Below are 14,179 nucleotides of genomic sequence, written 5' to 3' on the forward strand. Positions count from 1 at the left end.
ACAAAACAAAACATAGCTAACTCCATTCGATATATACTAAGAAGTTGATTGATGAGGAACACAAGATATGTTTTATGCTGCTGAGGAGACTGAAGCTGATGAATCCCTTGATTTCAGATAGCATGTGCTCCTGTTGGTTTTTCAGATGTCCAAAGTTCCACACTAGTGTATTGAGTTCAGGAATTGGGGGCCACTGGGATGCCCAAAAAGGGCTGAACCAGCTCATGTTGGAAAAAAACCAAGCAGATTGAAGTTTTTGGTTTTGTTTTAAAGCTTTTTATTTTCAAAACATATGCATGGATAATTTTTCAACATCCTCAAAACACCATTGGGAGATGGTTATTATTCCCATTTTATAATTGGGGAAACCAAGGCACATATGGAATTGCATAACTGAATGTGGGGGGTCATGAAATTATAATTTGTTTGCTGTAAATGTTTGATTTGTATACTCTTTAATATACATCCCTGAAGCTGCATAAAAATTTCTCAGGCAAAAAGGGGTTATGAGTAGAACAAATTTAAGAAGCCTTGCTATAAAGAAAAGTAAAAATAGTCTCTAGACTCTATAAGTTTGCAGTTACTTTTAATAACATCTTAATTTAATAAAATTAATAATGACTATTATCAGTAAATTTTAGTTAATAAATACTTTAATGCTAGAAAACCCTAGTCTCTTTGGGCTGTACCTATTTAAGAGTTTACTGGGGAAGAAGATAAGTTAGGATCATAGAATCATAAAATCTCATACTTGGCAGGGACCTCAGAGGTCGTCAAAACCTGAATCAGGATCTCATCTACAATATACCTTAGTTACATGTGACCAAACAAGCTTTTGCTAGACCTGTTGTTAAGGAGAGCCAACTAGCTCTCAAGGGATCCCATTTCACTTTGAGAAAGCCATAATTACTAGTATAATTTTCCTTACATCACTCTTACCTTTGCCTCCCATCAACCTCTTTACTTCTATTTCTGGTCTCTGGAGCCAAGCAGAACAACACTAATTTCTTTTTTTTCTTTTTTTACAATGAAGGAAGTCATTATGTGCCCACATCTTTTCTCCAGGTCCTTTTCCCTCAGTTTCTTTCACTAAACTTATGACTTAGTCTCTGCCTCTCTTACCATCTTAATCATCCTTATCAGACTTTCTTTCTGACTTTGTTCTTCCCAAACTATGGTGCTCAGAAGTCAACAAAAGACTCAGGTATGACCTGATCAGGGCAGAATTTAACAGAATGGGTCACTTCCCATGTTCTGGATATTGTACTATTATTAATGCTGCCTTGGAATAGCATTAATTTTTTGTGCTGCAATATCACACCACATAGAATTTACAACTTCGAACCCACAAAAACTGCCAGAACTTTGTCATGTGAACTATTGGCTAGTTATACCACTTTCATTTTATATGTGTAATTTTACTTGGGAATTCCAACAGATATGCCAGTCAACTATCTGCAGTAAGTTGGGCATTAATATGAGTGAGGTCCTGGGCCCCAGAAGGGGCAACCCAGTCTAGATTGGAAAATTAACAGATCAGAGTTCCTGTATCAGTCAGTGTCAGTGTCAGGTCCATGAATATAAATAGCTCTGCACTTCCAACTTGGATGAGATGAGGATATTTCTAGTCTTAAAAAGAAAAAAATAAATAATGGGCATCCTGCCTTACTTCTTCCCAACCAAGCTATTCATAGAGAACCAAAGTCACCTCCCCTAGCTTCATGGTATGTAAGCAGAATTAGACCCTTCCATCCCTTCCTGACCCCTTTCCTCTTTTAGAAAAGGTTCTAAATCTTTTTATTCTTTTCTCCCATCACCGTCATTAGCCTCACCCACTGTACTTACAGTAGATAAACTGACATCCTGGTAGCATGGCATTTTGGGAAGAATTTTGAATTAAGTCCAGAAACTTGATTTCTTGTCTTAACTCTGCATAAAACTTGAGAAGTCACTTCTCTTGTTCTCATTCATAGCTAAATGATTTCTAAGGTCCTTCCTAGTTCTTATACTCTGTAGTTGTAAAGTTCCTCTATAGAATAGGCATAAACCTCATCTATCTACTCCACAAGACTACTGTGGAGATCAAATGAGATTATAAGATTGTACAGTCAATACTTAGATTAAGAATGGAATTCAGAGATAATCTAATCTACCTCACTTATTTAAAAAATTTTATTATCACCTATATTTCCCACTATATTTCTTTCCCACTCCTTCACAGTCATTCATCTTTTAATAGTATTTTATTTTTTCCAATTATTATTTTCCAATTTTTAACATTCATTTTTACAAAAAAAAATTCCAATTTTTCTCCCTCCCTTCCCTCCCCTCTTTCTAAAGTGGAGAGCAGTTTGATATAGGTTTTATATATATATATATATATATATATATATATGTATGTATATATATAAAGATATATATATATACATATATATATATATATATATGTATGTATATATATAAAGATATATATATATATATATATATACTCATGTAAAACATATTTCTATATTAGTCATGGTTGTGAAAGAAGAAGCAGATCAAAAGGAACAAACTATGAAAAAAAATGAAGTAAGTGAAAATAGTATGCTTTGATCTGCTGAGTCCATCAGTTCTGTCTTTGGATGTGGATAGCATTTTCTATCATGAGTCCTTTGGAATTGTCTTAGATCATTATATTACTGAGAAGAGCTAAGTCATTCATAATAAATCATCACACAATGTTGCTGTTTCTATGGGCAATGTTCTCCTGGTTCTGCTCATTAAATTTTTTCATCAGTTCATTTAAATCTTTCCAAGTTTTTCTTAAATCTGCCTGCACATCCTTTCTTATTGCATAATTGTATTAATTATAATCATATACCATAGTTTATTCAGCCATTCCCCAATTGATGGGCATCTCCCTCAGTTTTCAATTTTTTTTGCCACCACAAAAAGAGCTACTATGAATATTGTTGCACATATGGGTTCTTTTTTCCTTTTTTATGATCTCTTTGGTAAATCTAATAGTATTGCTGGATCAAGGAATATGTGCCCTTTGGATGAAGTTTCAAATGGCTCTCCAGAAAGGTTGGATCAGTTCACAACTCCACCAACAATGTATTAGTGTGCCAGTTCTCTCACATCCTCTTCAATACTGAGAGCCATTCCTTATAACTAAGTAATACTGATACGAAAAAAGATGATACAATATGCCATAATATAATATGCCATATTCAACACCCATAGCTCCCCATCTTTGCAAAGAATTGAAGGAGATGCCTTTTTCTGTCTTGATCATTGTAATTTCATAGTATTAAACTTCAATTGTTTTCTAACCCTCTTGGTTTAAAAATAAGGAAGTTGAAATCCAGAGCAGCTAGTGATTTGCCTCAGGTCACTTAGATACTAAGGATCAGATTTAGAATTTAAATTCTGGTCCTTTGGTATTTTTGGTGTTTGGGTTGGATTCCATGGTTTCTGAGGTCTTATCCACTCTGAAATTCTAGGATTCTAAATCCAGTGAACCCTTTGCATTGTAAAAATGCTTTTACAAACTCTTAACTATCTGTACAAACATAAAAAGTTGTTGATATAATTGAGTTCTGTTTGATCCACTCCCTGGAGGGGGCTCATGGCATTTAATTGGTAGCTAAGAGACAGTGTCAGTACTCATAGGATTTAGATTTAGAACATATTTGGAATGAAATCAAATCTAACCACTTCCTGAGGAAACTGAGGCACAGAGAGATTGAGTCATTTGCCCCAAATCAGATTACTACTACTAAGTGCTCCAGCCCTGGTTGACCTTACTCATCTCAGAATCTTCCTGGTGCTTTCTATTCTGGCCCTTAATCTTAGTAGGATTAAGACCTTGTACATTCAAGACTCGCATCCCTAGTCAGAGGGCAGGTACCTTTTCTTCTTCTCCAAACAGGATTGGATACACAGATGGTCAGCACAGATGTGTTGAGTGAAAGGACCATAGAGTATAAATATAGACCATAAATGAAACTTTGAGCTTATCCAATCCAACCCAACCCTTTTATTTTACAAATGAGGAAACTGAGGCTTGAGTGGTTAAGGAAATTGCTAAGAGAACAGTGTTCAAGATGGGGTTTCAACCCCACGAACTTTTTTTATTTTCAAATCATATATATAAATAATTTTTAACATTTATCCTTGTAAAGCCTTGTGTTCCAAATTTTTTCCTTCCCATTCCCCACTCCTTCCCCTAGATGGCAAGTAATCCAATATATGTTAAACATTTGTAATTCTTCTATGCATATTTCCACAAGAGTGATGCACAAGAAATATCAGATCAAAAAGGGGGAAAAATGAGAAAGAAAACAAAATGCAAGCAAATAGCAACAAAAAGAGTGAAAATATTATGCTGTGATCCATGCTCAGTTGCCATAGTCCTCTCTATATCAACTTAGGTCTTCTTGATTCCTTATCAAATATTCTCTCTACTACTCCCCACTTTCTCTAAGTAGATTAACACTGGCAGGAATGAGGTTTCAGCTTTGCCCTTGGAATGGCTTTCCCAGTTTTTGCCTCAACAAGTCAGAGCTTACAGGCTCTTCTGTCACTCTTTGTGGCAGTTTTCTAATTGCAGAGACATAGGGAGTTATCTCAGTTAATCTCAAGGATTTGGAAGGGAGGGTTGAAAGGAAAGAAATATATTGTAATTTGGAGTTCCCAAGTGTTACTGCTTAGAATCAAGAAAGTAGTCTTGTCCTTTAAAGGGCAAGGCATCTCTCTCTGTGTGACTGTAGACTCTATGTGAATGCTTGTGTCTGTGTCTGTATCTATGTTTATGTGTCACTGTGGGCAGCTCTCTTTGTGTACCTATCAGTGCGTTTTCAGATCAACTTGATCAATCTGTAGAGAGGCGAACCCTTTTTGGGGGATTTTGATGATATTTTCCTATGAAGGCTATAGGTATGAAAATAGGTATCTCATTGGGAGGATGGAAAATGTCTTGTGGGAATTTTGGTCTATTCAGATCTCATTGAGGATGAATGATAAAATCTTAGTGTTTGAGGAAGATCTATTTATTTTATGTTTTTGCTGAGGCAGTTTGAGTTAAGTGACTTGCCCAGGGTCACACACCTATTTATTTTTATTATTAAGTGTCTGAGGCCAAATTTGAACCCAGGACCTCCTGACTTCAGGGCTGGTGCTCTATCCACTGTGCCATCTAGCTGCCCTAAGGAAGATTTATTTGATTCAGACTCCTGTGAATTAGTCATTCTTTTGTTCTGAGTTTTTAAGGGGGATCTTATAGATTTTCATCCATCTGATTAGAAAGGTGTGGGGAGGGATGGAGAAAGAGAGAGGATCAAATGGTTTGTAAATCATTTAATTAAAACTGTGAAGTTAAAATTTGTAAATATTTGTAAAATATTTAGCACGGTACCTGGCACATAGTAGTTGCTTAGTAAATGTTGATTTCCTTCCTTCCTACTTAAGAGTCAGCCAGTGTGGTAAGATGGAGTATTATATGGGGAGAAGTCTTTTTTATGCACAGACTCTCCACATTTTCTAATCTTTGGTAGCTTTAGATAGAGATTTATTTCTAGGAGACATGAATTATCTGTATGATCATAGTCATGTTGCTTTACTTTTCTCCATCTTGGTTTATTTTCATTTATTTATTTTGGCAAGGCAATTGGGGCAATAGGAAGTGTTAAGTATCTGATCCCAGATTTGAAACTCAAGTTCTCCTGACTTCAGGGCTAATGCTCTATTCACTGCTCCATCTAGCTGTCCAGTTTCACACATTTATAAAATGAAAGATGTGGACTAAATATTCTGAGGTCTCTTACAGTTCTGGATCTATGCTCCTAGTTGTATAAATTCTCACTTACTTGGCTTGAGAAATGGTAGCAAGAGGCAGCAGTGGGGTTCTGTCAATTATCTGGCCCCAGGAGAGGATATAACATTATTTTCCAGAGGGAGATGGCAGAACTTCTAGTTTCAGCCTTGGAGAGTCAGGGTTATGACTTTTTAGTCCAAGAGATTGCAGCCCATGGGGAGTAAGGAATGGAGTTCGGGTGGTAAGATTTCTTTAACCCCATCTATCTGGAGAACTGTCAAAAAGTTTCTGAACTGAAGAGTCTAGAAGTGATTAAGCTACAATATAGAAAAAGAAAAACTAAGCCTTGTATTCTCCCTGATAATATATATATATATATATATATATATATATGTATATATGTATATATATATGTATATATATATGTATATACATATACATATATATATATATGTATATATATATATATATATATATATATATATTTGCATAGTGTCATTCCAAAGGACCCTTTCAGCAACCCCCACACTCATTCCTATTAAGAGGAGAATGCAAGCCTTTGGGTAGTACTCTAGAACTAAGATTCTTTATAGGTTATTGGGGGGAAAAGTGACTCTCATAATAAAAACTAATATTAGAAATTAGAAGATGAGATCAATTGTGTCTGTGTTGCCACGAGTATTTTATGTGGCTTTATAGTTTCTGTGTAGTTAAATAAATGCTGTCCTATAACAAATATGCATTGTTACTTTGAGTGCTTACATAGGGACTCCTTTACTCATATATGTGGAAAATTAGACGCAAATTCCATTTTGAGTTCCCTGTAGGAAGCTCTAGGTAGGGCAAAACAAGCCAAAGGGATATGATTTGGGAGAACCTTGTCTATATAAACTCAGAATATTGAGTACTGGGGTATGCAGCTAATGTGATGGTGCCTGTGTGTGTCTGGGTGACTACATTTGTTTATGTGCCTGTGTGCAACTGCCTGCCATGTGAATGTATCTGAGTGTGTGTGTGAGAGAGAGAGAGACAGAATCGCAGGGCAGGGAAGGAAGGAAGGAAGGAGGGAAGGGGTGTGTGTGTGTGTGTGTGTATATATATTACTATGTGTGTGAGAGAGGGGAGGGGGAGAGAAAGAGACAGAGACAGACAGAGAGGGGAGTGAGGGAGAGAGAAGAGAAGAGAAGAGACAGAGACAGAGAAGGAGGGAGGGAATGAGGAAGTGTGTATATATTACTATGTGTGTGAGAGAGGGGAGGGGGAGAGAAAGAGACAGAGACAGACAGAGGGGGGAGTGAGGGAGAGAGAAGAGAAGAGAAGAGTCAGAGACAGAGAAGGAGGGAGGGAAGGAGGAAAAGGGTGTGTGTATCTGTCTATGTGTGTGAGAGAGAGACAGACAGAGACAGAGAGGGAGGAATGTGTGTGTGTCTGTGTGTATGGCCTCTGCCAGCTGTAGGTTGTATCTGTGTTTGTTTTTCCCAGTGATAAGTCACTGGGAGATGGAGGAGATTTTCCTGGATCTTGTCGAGGAGCCCATCATTAACAGTGATGTCTGCCTTCCCCAAATGTGCACCCGACCCACGTATAAATCAAAGGGTGCGATTGTTCACTTAAAAACCGTGATGTGTTATTGAGCGCCAAACATATCCCTCACCCGAGAGCAGATTGGAAAGAAGAATCATGAGTGTCTCTTCCGTGCCTGCCCCTCCGTCTGACTCCTGTCCCCACGTGGCGCATCGCCCCCATCTCTTCTGCCTGACTGGGTTGTTCCCTGTGTGCTGCAGTTTCCCCCCCCCCCCCCCCCCCCCCCCCCCCCGTGCAAGTGCATCTCAGCCTCCGGCCTGGCACCCCATCAATCATTCTGGTGAAGAGACTTTACCGCACCCCACTGCCTTCCCTGCTCGTCCTCACTGCTGGGCACAAGCTCTCCCTAGACAGGCCTGTTGTTCCAAAGGGAATAGATGTTTCAGATTTTTTAGCTGATCTTTGGGATCTGTTACTAGTTCTAGAACGATGTTTTTCCTTTACACCCAAGCTTGTTCCTTGGGCCCAGGAAGCCTGGGAGTCCCCTTCATGGTCATAGAGGTGTTGGAGGAAGGAGAGACTCTTGTTTATCCCATCTTACCTGTAGATAAAGTCTCCCTATTAGGATGATTTCTTTGTGAAGAGGAAGGAACTGTTGTGCTTTTCTATCCCATTTCCAAGGTTAAGCATAGTCTTTTGCATATAGTAAGCACTTAATAAATGCTTTTTCATTCATTCTTCTTGAACAAGGGCCAAAATACTATACCTGCATCTCTAGAAACTACCAGGCAGTTTCCCCCTCTGGAAAGCTGAAAAAGAAGATTCTGTGAGAGAAGGAGCAGGAGCAGGAGGGGCAGATTCTCTCCATTTGTCATTGACTTCCTAAGTAGCAAGATCAATTCCCAATTCCTTATCTTTCCCTGACCTGCAACATTTAGCATATATGCCTTTGTAATAGACATTTATTAATAAATTAGCAAACATTTACACTAGTCATTATTAGTGTAGATCATATTTATATAGTATTTTGGATTTATAAACCGTTCTCCTCAGAACACTGCTGGTAAGTAGCCCAAGTATTATCACTCCAAATTTACAGAAAAGAAAACTGAGACCCTCAGTTACCCAGAAAGTAGCAGCTTCCAGATCTGCATCTAAAAGTCTGTGTTCTTTCTCCTATAAAACATTGCCCTCATGTGCTCTGTGCTATGGAAGATAGAGTATAATGCACAAAAAGCTCTGTCCCCAAGGAGCCTGGGCAGCTGGGTGGCACCATAGTGCACAGAGCCCACCTGGAGTTGGAAAGACTCATCGTTCCAAGTTCAAATCTGGCCTCAGACACTTACTGTGTGACCCTGAACAAGGAACTTAACCCTGTTTGCCTCAGTTTCCTCATCTGTAAAATGAGCTGAAGAAGGAAATGGTTAATCACACTAGTGTCTTTGCCAAGAAAGCCACAAGGAAAGTCATAAAGAGTTGGGCACAACTAAAACAACTCAACAAGAAGGGGTCTATAAGTCTAATTTGTTACACCCCATGAAAAAAGAATGAATGTTACAGACAAGAGATTGTAAATAAAAAATGAATGGCTTTGGAGGAGTTTGCAGAAAGGAAAAAAACCAGTAAAGCTCTATCCCAAAGTTCCCATTGCCACATCTCCTGCTTTTCTCGCCTGCAGGGTCTTTCTCTGATTCCACCTTACTCCTCTGATGAATGGGATTTTCAGTTGATTAATTCCAGCAGGTGATTGGATCTATTTGGGAGCTGTGTCCTGTTTTCTGTCTCTTCCTTTCATAACTGATCTCCCTGTCAACCCAAAGGATGGTCTGTTTTGATAACCAGGGTCCCTGTTGGAGGATTGAGCTGTTATCTGCATTGTTTTCTCCCCATCTTCTTACAGAACATCATTTCAATTTCTCTGCAGATCGAGCATTGGTCCCTGTGTCTCATCTTTCCCCACAAATCCTGGAACCACTGTGTCTGTCAACAGTGAGAGATGAGTAGACACTCTTCATGACGTCAGAGGAAAAATATCCACCAGACTGCTCATTTCAGATGCTCCAAATCATCAGGCAGCCCCCGGCTTCAAGGTAAGGGATAATTTATTTGATCAGTTGTGTTCTCTCTCAGCAATGGAGAGGGGAAGCTGCCTCTCAAAGAAGTGGTCAGTCCACAAGCAGATGTGGTACAGATGTGCAACAGGTCAAGGGGGAACCAGGACAGACACCTCAACTAGAGCTGAAGGGGTTTGCATTTGGGGGCAAGTGACAGATAAAAAGCCTTTCATTTGGTGAATAAATGGTCAGATGGGGTTCGTGCCCATGACCAAAGTGAGGTCATTGTAAAGGGAAATCCCTAAAAACAGGTAGGAATGGACAAAGGCAGAAGAAGGAGAATGTGAAGATTCCATCCTGAAATCCTGACTGGAGAAGCAGTGGGGAACCTTGAAAAGGTTTCAGAGAGAGAGAATCTGTTATCTAAGCCCATTTCTCTCCCCAGGAAGTCAAGACGTAAAATGAATCTGAATCATGGAGGAAAAAATTAATTTGGGTAAAAAGTAACTCTCTCTTCTAGGCAGCTAGGCAGTAAAATGAGTAACATAATGAATGAGACTGGAATCAGGAAGAGCGAAGTTCAAATCTTATTGGCTGTGTGACTCTGGGCACCTCAGCTTCCTCAATTGTAAAATGAGGATTATAGCAACATGTACCTCATATAATTGATATGAAGATCAAATGAAATGATATTTAAAAAGTGCTTAGTACAGTGCCTGGCATATAGTAGCTGCTTAATAAATTCTTGTTTCCCCTCTTTTTATTTTTTTAAGGAACATGCATGTTCCAGATCTCATTTTAAATCAAGTATATATAAAATGAATCATAGTTCTGGTGGGTTTTGTTGCAAAATTAAATGCTTCCATGAAGGGAATAATACCTCCCAAGTGACTGAATTAAGAACTAGGGTAAAGAAGGAGTTTAAGGGTATCATCCTAATGGCCTACCAGACACTTCTATACCAGCAGGATTGCACCTAGTGGGAGCTGTACATTTTGCAGCTGTTTAGATACAGCAAAGAAAGGTCCCCAGACAAAAAGAAATCAGCAGTTGAACTTTATTGCTCTTCATCCCTGATTTTTAACTCTATTTTTGGCTGTATTGCCTTTGGATTATGCAGATCTATTCATCTCTCCTGTTACCCATTCGCTCAACCATTTGTCCATTTACCTCCCCCAACCATCCATCTACCCATTCATCCATTCACCTATTTATTTATTTATCTATCCATCCGTCTACCCATCTATCCATCGATATCCACCTATCCAATCATTCATCCATTCTTCTACCTACCTTTCTATCTCTCGGGATGCCTTGGGGGCCCATTTCCTACACTATTTCCTATGAATTGGTAGCTTAGTTGACCTTTCCCTTGCTCTTATGGTCCCTGGTATATCACTTGGTCTTCTGGCAGCTGATGAACTGGCCCAGGCAATGCAGGCCTTATTCACAACATATCTGAGAGTTATTACCAAGAACTGCCACAGATCATAAGGGAACACTTCAGATGGAAAGGGTCATTTGTCTTTGAGTTTCCTCTAGACCAACAATCCTCAAAGAATATGTCCAGAAGATCCTTTCAGGGGATCCTTGAGGTCAGAACTGTTATCAGAAAAATACTAAGATGTTTTCATTTGTAATATGGTCAATATTGATTGATACAAGCCACATACATAAAAGCTTTTTGTGGAGATCATTTTTTAAGAGTGTAAAAGATCCTGAAACCAAAAAAAACCTTAAGGGTAACTGTTATATACACCACAAACTTTCTCCCTACCTAAGGCTTTCCTGGCATTTAGCTGTGATAATCTTCTTACTTGGAGGAAAAAAGAGTACAACTGTGAAAAAGTAGAATGAGAACTAGATCTTAGAGTCAGAAAATCTGTGTTCAAATCCTGTCTTTGATACTTTAGCTTTGGACAAGTTCCCAAACCTCTGCTTTTTTTTAAATGTCTGTTTTTATAATCTGTAAAATGGGGATGATAACTCTTGAACTACCGACTTTCCCAAACTCCAATATACTCACATATGTGGATCACTTGGTGTACTACAAAGTGCTATATAAATCAATCCATCGACCAACGATGAGTTTATAGAACTCATTTGGTAAAAAAGGAATGTTAAAAATAAATAGGAAATAAACAAGTAAAATAGTAAGCACTTGCTCTGTGCCAGGCACTGTACTAGGCACTGGTATGCAGGGACAAAAACCAAAACAGTCCTTGCCCTCTGAGAGCTTATGCTATTATTGTTAACCTTAGCATTATTTATAATGTCTGCCATAGCTAGCTTGTTACATCAACTTCTGCTGACAGTTGCTACTATCTAACACGTGTGTGTCAACCCAACTATCCCTTAAGTTAAAGACTTCACAGTGGGCAGCTAGGTAGTGCAGTGGCTAGAGCACCAGGTTTGGAGACAAGAACACTCATCTTCCTCAATAGTATTTTAATTTTCCAATTACATGTAAAGATAGTTTTCACCATTCACTTCTATAAGATTTTGAGTTCTAAATTTTTCTCCCCTCTTCTCTTACTTTTCTCCCACCAAAAACAGCTAGCAATCTGAGATAGGTTTTACATGAACAATCATTTTTAATATATTTCCAGTTTAGTCATGTTGTAAAAGAAAAATCAGAACAGAAGGGGAAAACCACAAGAAAGAAAAAGGAAACAAATAAAGGTGGAAATAGGATGCTTTGATCCACATTCAGTCCCCATTATTTTCTTTCTGGATGTAGATGACATTTTTCATCCCAAGTATATTGGAATTGTTTTGAATCACTCCATGACTGAGAAGAGGTACGTCTCTCATAGTTGATCATCACATAATCTTGTTGTTGCTCTATATAGTGTTCTCCTGATTCTGCTCACTTCATCATCATTTATATGAACATCAGTTCCTATAAATCTCTCCAGGTATTTCTGAAATCTCCCTGCTGATCATTTCTTATAGAACAATAATATTCCATTACATTCATATACTATAACTCATTCACTAGTTGATGATCATTGATTCAATTTCCAAACCCTTACCACCACTTCTGCAAAACTTTTTGCACATGTGGGTCCTTTCCCCTCTTTTATGATCTCTTTGGGATAGAGACACTGCTGGTCACAGTTTCCTAGCCCTTTGGACATAGTTCCAAATTGGTCTCCTTTGGCTGGATCAATCCATAGCTCTACAACAATTCATTGGTACCCCAGTTTTCTCACAATCTCTCCAACATTTATCATTATCTTTTTCTGCCATCTTAGCCAGTGAGGTAGTACCTCAGACACTCTTCTTCCTGAGTTTAAATCTGGCCTCAGACACTTACTGTCACTAGGTGACCTTGGGCAAGTCATTTAACCCTGTTTGCCTCAGTTTCCTCATCTGTAAAATGAGCTGGAAAAAGAAATGGCAAACCACTACAGTAACTTTGCAAGAAAACCCCAACTGAAAACAACTCAGCCATAGCACAAAATGGATCTTTGACCTCAGTATTTTCTTCAGCAAAACCAGAGTTAAAATCCAGGGGATGAGGCTAGATGATCTCTAAGCTTAAGATACTTTCCAGCTCTCAATCCTAAGAATCTATCACCAAGAGCACAGTAGAAATAAAAATTCAGATTCACCATTTGATATCATGTCCTGCCTCAGGCCACTCAGTCTTAAAGTTAGGCCACGGGATGACTAAAGAACTTCTATGGAAGAGCTGGTTTTCTCCTTTAAGAGCACAAGGAATCAGATGGAGAGAGTGCTTCTACTTAACCTTGTGCACTGGGCCAATCATGGCCCCTTCTTCCAGGGCTCCTTAGATTTTTAGATAAGCTAGTTGTACTGGTCCCAGAAGATCATAGTGTTATGTAGTAGTCCAATATGGACAAGGAAAGAGCATTAGACAAAAAATTCAGAAGGTCTGGGATCCGATCCTTGCTCTCTCATTAATTTGTTATGTGATTTCATTTCTTTGAGACTCAATTTACCCATTTGTAAAAGTAAGTGTGCAATATAATTCCTGCCCTATCTCCTTCATAGGATTGTGATGAGAAAAAGAAGTTTATAAGTCATAATATAGGAGTGGTGGTGATTGTTATTGTTGTAATACAAGGCAAACCTGGCTACTCAAAACTCTAGTTCTGTCTCTAACAGCCTGCTGAGGTGATAATAGGGGAGGAGTGAGATACACAGCAAAGGGAAGGGGTGCTAGGTCAAAGAGGGATATTCTGTTTGGAGCCGCCTGCACCACTGCAGTGGCCCAGTTCCAGTCTGTCTCCCAACAGATAGAGATTCTCGTCTTGGAAGAGCCCTCTCTAGGAGGCAGGGCCTCCTGTCCTCCAAAGAATGTTGGGAAAGGTCCAGAGGAGAGACCTGGCAGGTGGACACGGGCCCAGACCTCACGGAGCTCAGGTTTTCAAGGTGACCTGGCTCTATATAGCACTCTCCTTAGTGTTAAAAGAGAATTGGCCGGTTAAAGAAACCCAAAGAAAGGCAAATCCATTGTGTTAAAGAGAATGGTTGCCAACTCTGGGGGGAGGCCCTTGGCAGCAAGACAGACCAGGCTCCCCATTTTGCTGTAGGGGCCTATGCCTACTTAACCAGAAGTTCCCTCTCAGGCCATCTGGACATAGGGCAGGTATCTCTCATTTTCATTCAACTCAAAATACAGCATCTTGACTTTATATATTTGACAAGGATCCTAAGATTATCAGTTAGGGATAGAAGAGGCCTTAGGGGATCACATGGTCCTATTGGATCAATTAATGGGAAGCTAAGGTCAGGAGAATGGAACTGACTAGCCAAGGTCATTTGGGAGGTA

General features: G+C 39.0%; 1 protein-coding gene across 8 annotated transcripts in view; it reads left to right on the top strand.

Annotated features, from left to right (window-relative positions):
- ELFN1 (extracellular leucine rich repeat and fibronectin type III domain containing 1) overlaps positions 1-14,179 on the top strand; it is a 190,660-nt gene that overhangs the window by 96,945 nt on the left and 79,536 nt on the right. For all 8 annotated transcript variants that reach the window (XM_074281145.1, XM_074281143.1, XM_074281144.1 and 5 more), the window contains one exon: positions 9,249-9,414. The gene's annotated coding sequence lies outside the window, so the exon portion shown is untranslated. The remainder of the gene's footprint in view (positions 1-9,248; positions 9,415-14,179) is intronic.

The sequence above is a fragment of the Sminthopsis crassicaudata genome, chromosome 1, assembly GCF_048593235.1.
Source record: "Sminthopsis crassicaudata isolate SCR6 chromosome 1, ASM4859323v1, whole genome shotgun sequence".
Taxonomy (NCBI): Eukaryota; Metazoa; Chordata; class Mammalia; order Dasyuromorphia; family Dasyuridae; genus Sminthopsis; species Sminthopsis crassicaudata.